The sequence below is a fragment of the Somniosus microcephalus genome, chromosome 6, assembly GCF_052327205.1.
Source record: "Somniosus microcephalus isolate GS21.2 chromosome 6, FLI_Smic_1.0, whole genome shotgun sequence".
NCBI classification, from domain to species: domain Eukaryota; kingdom Metazoa; phylum Chordata; class Chondrichthyes; order Squaliformes; family Somniosidae; genus Somniosus; species Somniosus microcephalus.
The window spans coordinates 86,991,412-87,006,629 of NC_140992.1; the positions used below are offsets into that span (position 1 = coordinate 86,991,412).

A 15,218-nucleotide genomic window follows, 5' to 3' on the forward strand; every position below is an offset into this window, starting at 1 on the left:
CCGCTGAACACCCTACTGCAAACAGGGGTACCATGGAAGTGGGATGACGAATGTAGACGAGCTTTCCAGAAGTGTAAAGAATTGATCACATCAAAAGAGGTGTTGGCCCATTTCAACCCAGCACTACCAATTCGTTTGGCATGTGATGCATCACCCTACAGCATTGGAGCGGTGCTGTCGCACAAATTCCCTGACGGGTTGGAGAGGCCAGTGGCCTTTGCGTCTCGGTCACTAACCTCAGCCGAGCGCAACTACGCCCAGATTGACAGGGAGGCCCTCAGCCTAGTATGGGGAGTAAAAAAATTCAACCATTATCTGCATGGGCAGAAGCTCACCTTGCTGACTGACCACCAATCACTTGTCTCCATCTTTAATCCTAAGAAGGGCGTGCCAGTAATGACTGCACAGCGGTTACAAAGATGGTCCCTGTTTCTAGGGGCGAATCAATATGAAATAGAATATAAAGGCACGAAACAGCATGGGAACGCTGATGGGCTATCGCGCCTGCCACTGCCTACTGTGGAGGAAGCACCAGCAGTGGACCCTATCGAGATATTTTATTCGTCGATAATTGAACGATTGCCAGTAACAAACGCGGATATAGAGAAGGAGACCCGCAATGATCTGACGCTGTCACGCGTATATGAATTGACGGTGAGGGGATGGCCAACACATGGCGACTCGCTGTTGCCAGCATTCTCATCCAGAAGAGAACAGCTGTCAGTATGCCAGGGGACAGTGATGTGTGGATCCAGAGTGGTGATTCCACCCAAGTTAAGGGAGAGAGTGCTAAAGGAGCTACATGAAGGTCATCTGGGGGGAGTGAAAATGAAAAGCCTAGCTAGGGCTTATGTGTGGTGGCCGGGAATCGATCAACAAATCGAAGACCTAACTAAGAGCTGCTTAGGATGCCAGAAGTGCCAAAATGCACCACCACATGCCCCTCTACACCCATGGGAGTGGCCCTCCTCTCCATGGCAACGGGTGCACATTGATTTCGCTGGTCCATTCATGGACTCAATGTTCTTAATAGCAGTGGATGCTCATTCAAAGTGGCCTGAGGTGATAAAGATGTCTTCAACCACTACAGAGAAAACGATTGCAGTCCTACGGACCATATTTGCCAGAAACGGTTTGCCAGAGCAGATCGGCTCTGATAATGGACCACAGTTTGTGTCCGACGAGTTCCAAAAATTCATGAAAAGGAATGGGGTAAGGCATTACACATCCGCCCCGTATCATCCAGCCACCAATGGATTGGCTGAGAGGTTCGTACAAACCTTTAAGAAGGTGATAAAGGCCATGTGCGATGAGGAAATTCCACTACAGCATAAGATGGACAATTTCTTATTAGCCTACCAAAACGCGACACATGCAGTTACCAACCAGACCCCGGCCATGATGTTCTTTAACAGAAGGTTGAGATCTCGTCTGGATTTGCTCAGACCAAATGTGCGAAGAAATGTGGAGGACAAACAATTCCAGCACATCAACAAAAAGCCGACAAGGAGCTTCAATGTAGGGCAACCAGTCTTGGCCCGTGACTATCAAACAGAGAAGTGGCAACCCGGAATGATATGTACAAGGCAGGGGCCATTAATGTACACAGTGGATGTCGGGGAGAACATTGTGAGACGCCACGTCGATCAGATCTTAGTGTCACAGGAAAGCGTCAACCCCATGTCTCGAGTACCTGGGGATGAACCCGACATACCGGTAGCATCTACTTCAGACCCAGTAGCAGTGGAACCCGATGAACTACCCGATGAAAAGGGGTCAGAATCGCCTCTGCACCAAGAACAAGAACCTCCGGAAAGGCGCTATCCCGAAAGGGTCAGGAAGCCGCCCCAAAGACTGAATCTATAAATGGACTTTTTGTTATTGAATGTACATGTAAAAATGTAATTGTTATTTGAATATTAAGGGGGTATTATTAATCTAAAAAGGGAGGAATTGTAGTGTATGTGCTTTAAGTCAGAACTACTTTTTACAGCTCCTGTATACTGTAGTACCGGCAGTAACCACACCGGTATATAAGCTGTGCGCATGCCTCTGTACTCCAGTCTAGAGATGACCCTCCTCCAGTAAAGACCTGTTGTTTGTTTATGTACCGCATCCGTGTAATTCTTTATCCACTGAACCATGGCTCTAACAGGCTCAGCCATGCCCCTGCCAAGAATGGCCAGCACTGTCTCCTCCAAGGGGGTGAGGTGCAGCTAGGAATGTGTTTGGTGCAGATTGTTGGTAGGTGAGTGATTGGGGGATTGTGCATTGAGCAGTGAGTAAGGAGTAAGGTGTAGTTAGTAGGAGACGGCTTTTGAAGATGCATTCACTGACCTTGACCATTGGTCTGAGGTCATGAAACTTCTTTGTTCCTGGGGGCGACACTGCTGGCAATAACGGCCTTGGTGATCTGGTCCCACATCCTTCTTTGTGGAGGGCCTCCTGGCCCCATGTGGTAGAGGGCCTCTCTTCCTCTTTTGACCCCATGCACAAAGCTGGAGTGCTGCGAGCGAGACCCTGGGTGCCCTTTCCCTGGCCTGTTGAGCCATGTGTGTTAGAAAATGGTAAAAGTGCTTCAGCACTATGTGCAAAAGGCAGTTCAGCTTTAAGAGCTGAAGACTGCCATTTTGGAATTATTTTTAAGTTTTTTTTTCAGAAGGTGGTTGAGCTCCAAGGGCTAGAGACTGCCTATTTTTAGATGATTTTTAAATTTATTTTAGAAGGCAGTTCTCCTTTAAGGGATCGACATTGCTTTCTAAAAATGACAGCCTTGCTTTAAGAAAAGGCTGCCTCGCTCCAGGGATGCCACGGCCACACTACATTGGGCCTGCTGCTGAGCGCACAGCCTGAGGCAGCGTGTTCCATGCTAGGCAGTGCGCTCCAATTATTCAAATCAGCAGGCAGCACCAAAATAACAGTGCTGCCTGCAATCTTTTTACAGGCACGAGCAAGCCTCGTCCCGCGGTGGCATTGCCTGTTTTCAGGCTTTAGCAGATTTCTAGGCCACAATCTTATGTCTCAGTGACAAGAGGGCTAACAACGGAGCCAAACTGAATCACTTAAAGCAATACCTATGCAGATAAATTATAATAATCAAGTAAACTGTCTAAAAGATCAGGCATTAATCCGTGATTAAAGCCCACACTCTTAGTATGAGCTTAATCAATCAAAAGTAGAACTGTGCAAGTTCTTAAACTGCCACCATTAGCTCATACTTATTTTCCTTCTATCTATTAATGGTTTAATAAACATTTTAATCTTCTATGCTATGATGTATGCTTTAATTAAGTTTCTGCCCCCATTCTTGTATGAACACAATGAAAAATTCACATAGTAGTTTTCTTGAAATACAAAAAAAATCTGTTCAATGAAAAAGACCAGGGGCTTTCCCCTCCCCCCTCCCACCCGATGGCAGTCAGCACATACCTATTTAGGTGTGTACACTTTAGGTCCTTTCAGGAAATACAAGGAAAGACTTAGCAGATTTCCCAAGATAAAGCAACAAAGTCCCCTGATGAAAGGATGTGATTAGCCCAGGAAGTTTGAAAAATCTACTACAAAGTAAAACTAGCAAAAGCTGTGCGTTCTGAAGTAAGCACCCAAGCTACCAAAGATACAATAGGTGACCAAAGGTGAGACTACAGTTTGCTGAAGGTTCTGCCAACAACTAAAATGAATCTGTCAGGACACGTGTCATTGCTGGTGTGATCATTAAACGCATATCATTAAATACTTTGGATTATTCATACTAGACATTCTTACTGTGGAGACAATGGGCTGGATTTTCATTGAGGAGGTGGGTAGGAGGCGGGACTACAACTTTTGGGGTTGTAGTCCCGCCTCCATCAAGTTCTAGCCAACCCATGCAATTTTGACTTGATTGACCTTGTTGAGCCTGCTGAGTGGGCTCAGCAGGCCACTTAAGGGCCACCCAGCAACAGGTGACGTCACAGATTGAAATTTCATTGGTCAAGACCTTTTGACAGATGAACTATCAACGTTTCAAAGCTGTCAAACACTGACAATCTGTACTCCAGGTTAATTCCTTCCTCTCAGGATGATTTAGAGATCTCCCTGGCACAGAAAGCAGAGGCTGCAGATTTTGACAGCTGGCGGCCATTCTGCTTTCTGTGCCAGTGAGATGAGGGACTCCCAAGACCTGAAGGAAGGAAGGTTGTAAAGGTAAGTAAAGGTTAGTAGAACTTCTTTAAAGACTTTACACAGACCAAACACACTTACCTCTGCACTCATGCACCCATCACTTACCTGAACACCGGACATCTCGACCCCTCCAAGCCCTTCATCCCAACGGCCCGCCTCGCTAATTTGGCGTGGTTTGGAGCTGTCGGGAATCCCACATTTCAACAATGAAAATAGGGATTAGGCTAAAAACTGTGTTAACTACCTGTTAACAGGCAGTTAATTGGCACTAAGCCCCTTCCTGCCTCGGGGAGGCGGGTCCTCGTGTGAGGCGGATACCCGCCTCCTTTGAAACTGGCATGGATGGGGTTGGGACCCCTGATTTGGGGATTTTAACCCCCCACACGCCTCCAATCCCGACTCCACGGCCCAATGAAAATCCAGCCCAATGTATTTGTCACTTGGTAAACTTATTAGCAAAATGAAAGAAAGTAGTAAAAGCAAATAAAGCTTGATTAAAAGTCAGGGCACAAAACTGCAGAGAGAGAAATTCATTCAGCTATACAAAAGAGCAGAACCTGTGTTCACCAAATGTTATATTGTGGGAATATCAAAATTCCACAGATTGCCAGGCAGTCAAAGGGATGCATTGTCAAATTCCAGGGCAGAGTTTAAAACATTATTAAACATTCTGAATATTCATAACAACTAAAATAGTTATCAAGTCAGACAAGTCAATTGGACTTTATAAAATATGATTTGTTGTTGCATTCATTAAGCTTCTAAAATCATCCATACCCCAAGAAAACTTATTTTGCAGGAAATGCTGGAAACACTCAGAAGGTCAGGCAGCATCTGTGAAGAGAACAAACATGTTTGATGTTTCAGGTATGGGCCCTTTATCCAAATTGAAAGGTATTACAGATGAACATAATTTGAAAAGGAACAGAAGGGGAAAGGAGAGGGTAAAAAGACATACAGGCCAGAAAGGGAACAGAATAACCTGTAAAGTGCTTCAGTGGAAAGCAGGGCGTGTTTGTTTTTAGTTAAGTTAAGTTTCTAAAAGCTCCAGCAACAAGCAAGGTAAAAATTGTGATAGCTATTGAGAAATGATTTTAATTACATTAAATATTGTCCCTCAGGGCTTCTGCTGGTGTTCTGAAAAATCACAGACAGCTAGATTTTATCCTGGAGATTCCAACACCAAACTGAAAACTCCTACAGCCAACTAGGTATGGTGCATGCATGGTTTTTTTTGGGGGGTGGGGGGGAAGAATTTACATTTGGTTGAAACAGGCATAATGGGCCAGATTTTGCTGTAGAAATAACAGCGCGCACACCTTTATTTACGTGGAAATCGGACAGCAATCGTACATGCGCAGTTAAACATTGAAATCAGGAAGTTGCTGTCCGAATGTGGCCGGGCAAGTGGTAGAAGTGTTAGTAGGTGAGCACTTTGGTGACAGTGACCATAATTCGGTGAGATTTAAGGTAGTCATGGAAAAGGACAGAGATGGACCAGAAATAAAGGTTCTAAATTGGGGGAAGGCCGATTTTAATATGATAAGGCAGGATCTGGCCAAAGTGGACTGGGATCAGCTACTTGTAGGAAAATCCACATCGGAGCAATGGGAGTCTTTCAGAAAGGAAATTGAGAGAGTACAATGGCAACATGTTCCCGTAAAGGTCAAGGGTGGGACCAACAAACCCAGGGAACCTTGGATGTCAAGGGATATACGAGAATGGATTAGGAAAAAAAGGAGGGCTTTTGGCAGATACAAAGGATGAAAGACAGAGGAAGCACCAGAGGAGTATAAAAAGTGCAGGGGGATACTTAAAAAAGAAATTAGGAGAGCAAGGAGGGGCCATGAAATAACACTGGCGAGCAAAATAAAGGAAAATCCTAAGGTGTTTTATAAGTATATTAAGGGCAAGAGGATAACTAGGGAAAGAGTAGGGCCCATTAGGGACCAAAGTGGCAATGTGTGTGTGGAGCCAGAAGATGTAGGTGGGGTTTTTAATGAATTTTTTGCATCTGTGTTCATTATGGAGAAGGATGATGTAGACATAGAAATTGGGCAGGTGGACTGTGATATACTTGAACATATTAGCATCGAGAGGGAGGAGGTACTAGCGGTTTTAGCAGGCTTAAAAGTGGATAAATCCCCAGGCCCGGATGAAATGTATCCCAGGCTGCTGTGTGAGGCAAAGGAGGAGATTGTAGGGGCTCTGACACAAATTTTCAAAACCTCTCTGGCCACAGGGGATGTGCCAGAGGACTGGAGAACAGCTAACATAGTACCATTATTCAAGAAGGGTAGTAGGGATAAACCAGGGAATGACAGGCCAGTGAGCCTAACATCAGTGGTAGGGAAATTATTGGAAAAAATTCTGAGGGACAGAATTAGTCTCCACTTGGAGAGGCAAGGATTAATCAGGGATAGTCAGCATGGCTGCATCAAGGGAAGATCATGTCTGACCAATTTGATTGAATTTTTCGAGGGGGTGACTAGGTGTGTGGATGAGGGTAGTGCAGTGGATGTGGTATACATGGATTTCAGTAAGGCTTTCGATAAAGTCCCGCACAGGAGACTGGTCAAGAAGGTAAGAGCCCATGGGATCCAGGGTGCCTTGGCAAATTGGATCCAAAACTGGCTTAGTGGCAGAAGGCAGAGGGTGATGGTCGAAGGTAGTTTTTGTGACTGGAAGCCTGTGTCCAGTGGGGTACCGCAGGGATAGGTGCTGGGTCCCTTGCTGTTTGTGGTCTACATTAATGATTTGGATGTAAATGTAAAAGGTATGATCAGTAAGTTCGCAGATGACACGAAAATTGGTGGGGTGGTAAATAGCGAGGAGGGTAGCCTCAGTCTGCAGGACGATATAGATGTATTGGTCAGATGGGCGGAACAGTGGCTAATGGAATTTATCCCTGAAAAGTGTGAGGTGATGCATTTTGGAGGGACTAACAAGGCAAGGGAATACACAATGAATGGTAAGACCCTAGGAAAGACAGAGGATCAGAGGGACCTTGGTGTGCATGTACATAGATCCCTGAAGGCAGCAGAACAGGTGGATAAGGTGGTTAAAAAGGCATATGGGATACTTGCCTTCATTAGCCGAGGCACAGAATATAAGAGCAGGGAGGTTATGATGGAGCTGTACAAAACGCTGGTTAGGCCACAGCTGGAATACTGTGTGCAGTTCTGGTCGCCATACTATAGGAAGGATGTGATTGCTTTGGAGAGGGTGCAGAGGAGGTTCACCAGGATGTTACCTGGGCTGGAGCGCTTCAACTATGAAGAAAGACTGGACAGGCTGGGGTTGTTTTCCTTGGAGAAGAGAAGGCTGAGGGGGGACCTGATTGAGGTGTACAAAATTATGAGGGGCATAGATAGGGTAGATAGAAAGGAACTTTTTCCCTTAGTAGAGGGGTCAATAACAAGGGGGCATAGATTCAAGGTAAGGGGCAGGAGGTTTAGAGGGGATTTGAGGAGGAACTTTTTCACCCAGAGGCTGGTTGGATTCTGGAACTCACTGCCTGAAAGGGTGGTTGAGGCAGGAACCGTCACAGCATTCAAGAAGCATTTGGATGAGCACTTGAAATGCCATAGCATACAAGGCTATGGACCAAATGCTGGAAAATGGGATTAGATTAGACAGGGCTTGATGGCCGGTGTGGACGCGATGGGCCAAAGGGCCTCTTTCTGTGCTGTATAACTCTATGACTCTATGGCCTAGAAATTCGGTGGGCTGCGCCACCAGTTAGCGCCTAAAGAGGGCACTCAGTGCCTTTAGCGCCACTGGCCACGCCTCCTGAGATATTTAGCGGGGCGCTAATGGCGGCGTTAGCCTGTAGCGCTGCGCCGCCACCGATGACGTCATCGGTGTGCGCAGCACCCCGCTACTGCCCCGATCCCGATATTTGGTAGCGCCCGCCTCTGTAACGCCATTCGCAAATCGCGCCCCGTTCACGGGGCCTACCTGTGGCGGTAGTGGCGCAAATTAAGGTGGAGGTGCGGGGCGGCCATTTTTTTCGGTGGCCGCCTGCCAGCACCTCCGTCCCTGGCCTCCTGATCCCCCCGGGCAGTGCCGGCTGTGTCCCGAGTGCCCGGCACTTCTCAGTGCCGGGCTCTTTTGCCGGCACTCGCGATCGGTCATCGCGCTGGTGCAGGCCCCCCCCTTAAGAAGGGGAGGAAGGCCTGCAGTACCGCAGCGCGCCGTGGTGCTGCGGCACGTTGTGCTGCGATATTCAGTTTCAGCGCCCCAAGAGGGACGCGGGGCGCCTCGAGCAGCGCCCCACGTCCCTCTTGGGGTGCTCAAGCTGAATTTCCGGCGGGCGCAACGGCTCCGATCGCAGCGGTAATTCCGGCGCCCAGGTGAGCTTGGCTCCCCGTTTGGGGCTTCACCGAATTTCTAGGCCCATGACTCTATGAAACGCCTGCTCCTCCAAAAGCTGCGCGGTAACGGTATCTCACCATCTGACTCACCATTCAAATACATTGAATGGCGTGAAGTTGCTATACTTACCTCATGGATACAGATTAAATGCACCAGAAAAAGTTAGGGCTTGTCCATTCCAATGTAAGTACCCCTTTAACGGCATGATACATCATAATTACTGCCAAACAACCTCTCGAACACTGAAAATTAACTTTTACAAGTGTGGACTCGCAATACTTCAGATTTTAATTATTGTTGGAGATTAAAAAAAAATTAATACTTATTAAAACTTTTTGTTTCTATCTCTTTTATCGCTCTCTCTCTCAATCCCATATTTCTTTCCCTCTTTATTTTGCTTTCTGTACCCGATGGACATTGAGTTAAATATTCCAACTGACACTTCCTGGTTCAGACTCTTCACTGCTCATTAACGATTGGTTAAGGAGATACATAGTTACTTGCCCTGTTCACCCAGGTCTCAGATGCTCTGTAGAGAAAGCCGTGCTTTTTGAATGGTTGGCCGACAGGAACCTCCAGTGCAAAAGCCCATAGAAAGTCTATGGACAAGTGCAAGTGTAACAAACAGCTAGCGGCATTTGTTTGCCACTGACCGCAAAATCTGGCCCATTAAATTCACTGTGCCAGGCAGTTTCCTGAACAAAACAAAAAACAAAGGGGGAAAAATTCAGTTGTTTGCGCCTCCCGTTAGTGCCTTAAGAGGGCGCTAATGGGGCGCAAAGCAACTAGCGCCCGGGCGCGGCGATGTTTGCGCCGCTCGTGAAATTAACTAGACATTTTGCGGCGGAGCTAAACGCTACCGCCATGATCTCCTGCGCCGGCAGATTGTGATGTCAGTCAAGTGCGCAATGCCCCGTTAGTGCCCCGGACCAGATATTGAGTGGCGCCCCCTGCCTTACCGCCTGACGCTAGCAATGACAGGTTGAGGGGAGCGTTATGCTGTCAGAAAGGGACTAGGGGAGTGCTATTTAAAGGCGACCGCTTCCTGCCTTTTTTTGTTGGTGACATTTTTGCACCACGCATTCTGAGAGAGAGCGCGAGAGACTTCTGGAGAGATTCAACGCTGTGTGAAGGAGTTTTGAGTACTGAGCAGCACTTTGCAGGTTTATTTTGAATTGCCCTTCCTTGCTTCGCCAGCGCTCTGAGGTAGCGCCTCGCTCCTCGGCCTTTGCGCCTTAAGACAGGTGTGAAGCGCCTGATTTAGCGCTCCAATCACCTCCAAGGGCGATAAAAGCCAAGTTTGCTGTCGGGGGCGATAATTAGTACCAGGCGCTAAACTTTGCGCACGGCCGATAATGACACCCCAAACGGGGCGATACTGAATTTTTCCCCCAAAATCTTTCACAACAGCAAATAATTTTGAACAAACAGCCACAAGATTGCCAAGTATCAGGCTAAACTCTATGACCACATGTGGGCACCATATTTTAACCACAGAAAAGGCATTGTGCACTATTGAAGGTACACTGTACTCTATTAGTTCCTTATGCCAGTGCATTTTTTTTGTGTACATCTCTGCATTTTTGATGTGCATAATGGAGGCATTTTGCAACTCTGTTCACAAAACCTTCTTGTAAGAGTCCTGGTGTTAGATAGAATGAGTGATACGATACAGGATCAACGGGGGGCAATTTTAATCCCCTAAAATGGGTGGGGGCGGAAGGGGTTAAAATTTTAAAAATGGGAAACCCAACCTCAACCCACCTCCAATACACCCACTTCCAGTTTTAACGGTTGGGGGGTGGGCAACTAACCTGCTCTCCGGAGGCGGGTCCCCCAATTAAATATTATAATGAGGCTGCATGCCTCAAGATTTATCGGTGTTTGAGGTTTAACACTTGCTGGTCAGATTTCCCTGCCTCGGGAAATCCGGCAGTTGAAGTGAGGCAAGAAGCACCAGCAATAGCTCCTGAGCCAGGAGGAGTGGGAGTGCTTCCCCCGGCCCACCAAGCTAACCTGCTTCCTTCACCACAATTGGGCCCCCAACCCCCTGACAAATTCTCTGACCCACAATCTCTCCCTCCCTCCCCTCTCTCCCTGGCTGTGGCCTGGTGCTGCACGTCAGCCAGCCAGCCAGCCTCTCAATCTGGGTTGAGAGACAGACACAAAGCAGGAGTTTGGAAAAGAGCTAGGGGATTTGAAAAAAGCAAGGCTGAAGAGGTAGGCTTTGCAGAGGCTTTTGAAGGTGCAGGGAAATGTAGCAAGGTGAAGAATTTAGCAAGAGAGTTCCAGAGCGTAGAATGTTGATAGCTGATGGCTACTTGTGGCGCGAGGGTGGGGAATGCACAGAATTGGAGGAGTGGAACATAGGACTGGAGTGGGAAGCGCTGGTAAATAAGGATGAGGAATTTGCAATCAATGTTTTGAGAATAGGGTGCCAGTTGAGGTCAAAAAGGAATAGGTGAACAGGATTTACTTTGAGATAAGATGTAGGTAGGAAATATTTTCACATGCTAGTCATGGGTACTGTGGAAAAAGAAACATTTCTCAGGATTTCCAAATATTATGGTAGTTTTACTGATGTGTGTGATATGCAATGATTCAGAGATTTAAATCTCAAACAAATGTTACATGACCTATGTAGGCAGATTGAAGAGGATTTGAAATGTTATGCTTACACCAATTATGCCTTGCATTGAAAGTAACCATGTTCTCTCTTCCCTCCCTCACTCCCATCCCCCAAAGGCACTCACTCCTGCTGGAATATGATTCAATGGTCATCTGATGTCTTGTCCAATTGGCATTCTTCATGTCTGAGCTTGGATACTGAATATTAGCAGACTATTTGACAATGGTAAGTATTACAACCAAATCCAATTCTTTGATCACCCAACATCCACATATGCACGCATAGTGGGGAGCCACTGGACAGCAGGTTGGATTTTTTTTTCACTTCCCAGTAGAATGGAGGAATGCTGATCCTACTGAAATTGACTAAATCAACATGCACAAGGGATTGACTATGATACCTTCATGGTCAGAATGATTCAATACTAAATTAGGAGTATGAAATTTAATGTGGACAACTGTAAGATACATCACGCAAGAAACAAAAAAAAACATATACTCCATGAATGGTTATGAAATAGCTAAGGATGAAGTTGAAAGAAATCAAGACTCTTAAGTAGACTTGATGCTCAATATAGTTAACCAAAGACAGCAGCAATCTGCAATGCCAATAAAATGTTGAACTACATAGCTAAAGCAGTACAGGTTAGTGGAAATCATGCTCAAACTGTAGTGTTCAGGTCAGACCACACTTTGAATACTATATTCAGACATTGAATTGCTAGAGGCAGTGCAGAGAAGAGCCATGAAGTTGATTATTATTATTTAAAGATGAGTTATTACAAAAGAACGGAGAGGTGGGGGCTTTCCAGCCTTGAACAGAGTTGTCCAGGAATATAATGCTTTCAGGTTTATTGCCTCCATTATGCTATCCAAGAGTTTATTCCATGTCTTGATCACTCTGAAGAACAACTTTCTGGCCCAAGTCCTAAATTTGCATTTTACTATTCTGGAGGGAAATAACAAAAACAACTTGCATTTACATAGTGGCCTAGAAATTGGGTATAGCCCGGCTTGAGGCATTAGAACTGGCGCTGCGCAAAGTTTATAGCCAGACAAAACTTATCGCCGCCTGGCGTGATATTGGGTTGCATCGCCCCTAAAGGTGATTGAGGCGCGAATTCAGGCGTTACACGGGACTCCTAAGGCGCTAAACTTCCAGCGCAACCCAATATCGGAGAGGACGGGCTCAGCGCAGGTGCTCTCAATTACCGATGACCACGAGACTTCCAGGCGCCGGCTAGCTCTTAAAGGGGTGGGTCAGTCAGCTTCAGCATCCACCCTCTGCGCCTTGCAGGCCTCAGAATCAGCGCAGGCCCTTCTGTGGCGATAAAAACTTGGACCAGATGGAGAAGGTGAGACAGAGAGCAGAGCGCTTCATCAATGAGGCTCTGGAGCAATTGGTGGCTGCAGTGGAGCGCCAGCGAGATGTTCTCTACCCAGACAATGGCAGGAGGCCGAATCATAAGGACTACCGATGAGCTTGGAGGGATGTATGCCAGAGGGTCAACTCCAGCAGCATGGTGACCAGGAGCCCTGTCCAATGCAGAAAGAAATTCAACGACCTCACTCGGGTCATGAGGGTGGGTGTTGTTTCTGCAAACTTCTGCATCCCTTCATTTGCACCTGACTTTATGGCTACAGGGTGGCCTGTGCCCCATTGGCCATCTGCCAGCAAGCACCCATGGCCCTTTCTGGGCACACACATGCACATTTGACTCAGGGCGTCATGTAAGGGCTCTTGCACCATGGGGGGCATGAGATGATCACTCAGGGCATCAGGTAACATAACTTCCCCTCCTTTCCCCTGCAGTCCATGCTGGCGAGGATTGGCAAAGACCAGCTTCGCACCGGTGGAGGACCTCCACAAGTGGTCACTCTCACGGATCTCGAGGAGAGAGTCCACCAGATTCTTGGAGGACGTCTGAGTGGCCCTGTAACCACTGCAGCTACTGACCCCATTGTCGACAGCGATGGTAAGGTTCTCACCTCTTACAACTGTCTCCTTCTACTTGTTCCCCCCGCCAGCATGCTTTCTCACTGTGGACCCATGTCATAGCCTTGCCGCAATCTGGCATCCCTTGCTGCGAACCTGTCCTTTTGCTAAAGCCACTGTTCCACCTCCCTGCTTTCAGATGCTGCATCACCAGCTCGGGAGCCGGGCCCTCAAGCTGCCAGTGCCAGTGCCACCGAAGGCTCAATGAGAAAATTACTGTCCAGCAGAAGGTCAGCAATTCTCTCCAGCAACGATCAGGATGGCCAGCCCAAATGGCTGCAGCTTTTATACTAGTGCTGTCCCCTTTAAATAGCGCCCCCCGAGTCCGAGAAGGGCCTGGGAACGCTCCATCCAACTGTCACTAATAGCGCCAGGCGGAAAGGTTGCGGGCGCCACCGAATATCCGGTCCGGGGCGCAAAAATGGCGTTGCACACTGAAATGACGTCATGATCTGCCTGCGCCCACGGGCGCGTGCAAAGAGTTAGCGCCGACGCTAAAATCATACTCAATATGGGAGGTGGCGTTATATTCACAGCGCCCGCCCGAAAATTGGGTAACGCCCCAATTCTCGGGCTCTTTAGGCGCTAATCGCTGGCGCTGCCAACCGAATTTCTAGGCCTGTATCTTTAAAGGTAGCTGAATGTCTTAAGGCACTTCAGAGAGGTGTAATTAAATGAAATAGGAAGAGTGACTAAAACTTAAGTGAGTTTTAAGGGGGTCTTAGAGGAAGAGAGAGTGAGACGGCAAGGCAGAGGGGTTTAGGGAGGGAATTCTAGAGCATGGGGCCTAGGGAGCTGAAGGCACGGCCACCAATTGTGGGCGAAGGGAAGGGTGGAGGCACAAGATGCCAGAGACAGAGGATCAGAGTGTTCTTGGGGGAGAGGGAGGTTGTAGGGCTGGAGGAAGTTACAGAAATAGAGAGGGATGAGGCCATGAGGGCATTTAAACCCAAGGATGAAAATTTTAAATTGGGTGACCAGGAGACAAAGTAGATCAGCGGGTTGTGCAAATTCACACTATTATTGTAACAATTCTACTAATGTGCAGGTGGTACATGATGCCAGTAAGTGCCAGTTTCTTCTCTTCAATTAATGGAAATCTCCTTTTAGTAAATGACAAAGGCTATGGAACTAAACATGTGGCTCACAATCAGAGTGCCAATTTCAGATGCCAGAACAAAAAAGAGATGTATAAATCATTACATGGATAGCTAGACTGTACAGAGATTCATGTGATTCAAAATGATGGCACTGCCCCTTTGAACAGTTTTTAAATGTACTTTAATATTTTAAGTGAGTATGAACATGAGCTCCAGCTCATCTGTGGTATGTAAACACTCAAAAATACAAAACAAACCTGATATTGCTCTACTGTATTCAGAAGACAATCTATTTTGAGTAGTAAACGTATACAGTTGAAGCAAAGACATTATTGAAAATAATAATTAACTTTCCAAACCTGTTTCAAATAAAGTTTGACATGCAGAGGTTTTCAATGAATTTGAGTCAGTTACATTCTTAGTTCCATATAACCTAACTAAACATCTTTTAGCCTTGGATCAAAATTATATTAAATTTCCCATTCATCCCAAAGCCAGCAATATTTCAGAAATCTGAGAGTAACAAAATGGTGGAACGTTCGAATCCAAAAGAGAAACAGCAAATGGGAAAAACAAAACTAGATGCATGAAATTGTATTCTGGCATTGACCCAGGGCATAGTCAAAATGTGGAATTGGTTTGATATTGGACTGAACTACTGGCCTGGAATATCGCAGTGTATTCTTTTTCCATATATCTAGGAAATCAACATGACAGTGTGGTGACATTGTAAGCAGCACCTCTGTGTGGGGCAGAACTATTGACATAATCTGTGGTGCAGTGTAAATATGGATTGTGTGACATCATTACTGATTTATCAGTTCCAGGAAATCCAGAGAACTTCCAAATCTGCATTCTCCCCATTTTGGAGCTCACTCAGCCTTTTGTCCTGCTTTGAACCACAAATGACACTGGCTAGCATTTAAACACTGAATTCCTTTAAAACAAAATCA

At 46.6% G+C, this 15,218-nt stretch overlaps 1 long non-coding RNA gene across 1 annotated transcript in view; it reads right to left on the reverse strand.

Moving 5' to 3' along the window:
- Positions 1-14,809, reverse strand: part of LOC147115862 (uncharacterized) — a 31,726-nt gene extending 16,917 nt beyond the window's left edge. Inside the window, exons 1-2 of the long non-coding RNA XR_015078591.1 lie at positions 14,625-14,809; positions 4,942-4,998 (exon numbers count right to left, since the gene is read on the reverse strand). This is a non-coding gene — a long non-coding RNA (uncharacterized LOC147115862). The remainder of the gene's footprint in view (positions 1-4,941; positions 4,999-14,624) is intronic.
- Positions 14,810-15,218: the final 409 nt, after the last annotated feature.